This window comes from Schistocerca gregaria, unplaced genomic scaffold, assembly GCF_023897955.1.
Source record: "Schistocerca gregaria isolate iqSchGreg1 unplaced genomic scaffold, iqSchGreg1.2 ptg001444l, whole genome shotgun sequence".
NCBI lineage: Eukaryota > Metazoa > Arthropoda > Insecta > Orthoptera > Acrididae > Schistocerca > Schistocerca gregaria.
Window position 1 is genome coordinate 15,001 of NW_026062742.1, and position 2,500 is coordinate 17,500.

The following is a 2,500-nucleotide window of genomic DNA, read 5'->3' on the forward strand; positions in this document are numbered from 1 at the left end:
AATTTGTCCCTTAACCTAACTCAATTTGTCCCTTAACCTAACTCAATTTGTCCCTTAACCTAACTCAATTTGTCCCTTAACCTAACTCAATTTGTCCCTTAACCTAACTCAATTTGTCCCTTAACCTAACCCACGTTGTCCCTTAACCTAACCCACGTTGTCCCTTAACCTAACCCACGTTGTCCCTTAACCTAACCCACGTTGTCCCTTAACCTAACCCACGTTGTCCCTTAACCTAACCCACGTTGTCCCTTAACCTAACCCACGTTGTCCCTTAACGTAACCCACGTTGTCCCTTAACGTAACCCACGTTGTCCCTTAACGTAACCCACGTTGTCCCTTAACCTAACCCACGTTGTCCCTTAACCTAACCCACGTTGTCCCTTAACCTAACCCACGTTGTCCCTTAACCTAACCCACGTTGTCCCTTAACCTAACCCACGTTGTCCCTTAACCTAACCCACGTTGTCCCTTAACCTAACCCACGTTGTCCCTTAACCTAACCCACGTTGTCCCTTAACCTAACCCACGTTGTCCCTTAACCTAACCCACGTTGTCCCTTAACCTAACCCACGTTGTCCCTTAACCTAACCCACGTTGTCCCTTAACCTAACCCACGTTGTCCCTTAACCTAACCCACGTTGTCCCTTAACCTAACCCACGTTGTCCCTTAACCTAACCCACGTTGTCCCTTTGCCTAACATAGTTCACTGCTCGGAATCTCTGGTGTCGTTGTTATCCTCATGTAGATGTCTTGCGAGTGTTGCTTACTTTCCACATATTCCCGCTATCCACTGTCAATTGTACTGCAATAGGACTATATCGCCCCCCCCCCCCCCCTCTGCCCCTCTCTTTGTGTCTCCGTCCTCTCAAGCTGGTCGGTCTGGCGTTTGAGTGTTAAATGAGCCTCGCAGCTGTTCAGTTGCGTTCAGATGTCGACGCCCTCAGTGTACGTCGTGGTATGGTCTGTGTCCATTGTCCGCTGATGTCGTACGCGTAACCCACACGCTGTACCGATCATCGGTAGTTACGTACAGAGTGAAGTAGTGTGATACGTGTGACCGTACGCTGGCTGTGCCCAACGGTGTCGAATCTCAATTTCCATATGTTGTGCTCGATGCTACTTGTCTCGTCTCCCAATAACAGCTAGGTTGCACTGTGGTACGCCGTAGAGGCGTGTGGGAGGAACGTACGAACGCATTGTATGTCACCCTGGGTCGCTGGGGGTGGTGGTGCGGTGAGTCAGGTCAGGTCAGCGTGAGCCGTGTGATGTAGTGACGCGTGTATTCCGACTTTGTCGTATTGCCTCACACAAAGTGCTACCCTGGTGGACCGCGTTCCATATCTGGGACATGCCGCAGATGCCGGTTGACAGTGGATCGCGGAAGGGACATCGCATACGTGCGCGGGCCACCTTCCACGTGTTCTCTTCTGCACATGTCGCAGTGTGTATGTGGTCTGATGTAGCGTGTCGTGACACATGACATCCTGGCATGCAAGAATTGTTGAATTCGCAAATGTAGGTGGACATCTACGTTTACTGCCCAAGATACGCAAATGAACTGGAAATCCGTTGTTGAGCGGTTGTTCACGCTGGAGGTGAATCTGTGATGGCGACGATCGGTACAGCTATTAACCGGTTGTTTCAGCGGTACCCGCCACATCCACACACGTGACTAGGCCCATGTGGGTATGAAGCGATACGCGGCGGTGGCTTGGTGGGACTGTTCCCGGCCGGTGAAGGGGGGCCGCCCGGCGTGTTGGCCGCGCGCTGCGTGGGCGCACGCGCAACAGGCGGCTGGTGGGGGGCGCCGAGTGGCAGGAGCGCCAGCCGACGGGCTCGGCAGGCGGCGCAGCTACGCTGCGGCGCACCCTGCACGCGGCGCCTGGCGGCCAAAGTTGGTTCAGCCGAGCCCGGTGCGAAGCGCGGTGGACATCTGCAGTGTGCTGGTCTGATTGAGGACTGTGTGCGTTGAGGATGCGCCGCCGCCTGGCACTCGGCGCCGCGACGCCGTCTGCTGCTCGGTCGCCCCAGCGGTTCTCGCAGGTGGTTTGTATCGCAGTTGTGCGGACGTGTTGGCGCGTGCGCTGTGCTGGGAGAGTTCGCTTCTGCACCCAAGTGGGGCTTTGCCCTTGTGTGGCGCTGGCGTTGGAGCTGCCGGTCACCATAGGTGGCGCGTGTTGTCTCCCGCCGGCAATGCCACGACAGCACGCTCCCGGGCCTCTGTCGGCAGCGGCAAGCTCAGTTGGGAGCAAGGGTGTTCGCACTAAAACCGTCTACTCGCCTAACTCCGGGCGATTGCGCCTCTCTCGAAACCGACCAAGTACCTAGGACGGCGCTGCGCGCCGCCGGGACCTGAGAGGGTTTCGAGGTGTATCGTGCAGGGGAGCTCGGCCTCCTCCTGTTTGCAGAATAATTGAGCGGACGCTTGCGTGTTCGCGCGGGCCCCCGGGACACACTCCCGGGCGGCCGGCTGCTCAGCTCTAGTTGACGCAGCTC

General features: G+C 56.5%; 1 non-coding gene across 1 annotated transcript in view; it reads left to right on the top strand.

Moving 5' to 3' along the window:
* Nucleotides 1-2,498: 2,498 nt before the first annotated feature.
* The window catches only part of LOC126332362 (small subunit ribosomal RNA), a 1,893-nt gene continuing 1,891 nt past the window's right edge, over nt 2,499-2,500 (top strand). Inside the window, exon 1 of the ribosomal RNA XR_007563645.1 lies at nt 2,499-2,500. This exon is cut by the window's right edge and continues 1,891 nt beyond it. This is a non-coding gene — a ribosomal RNA (small subunit ribosomal RNA).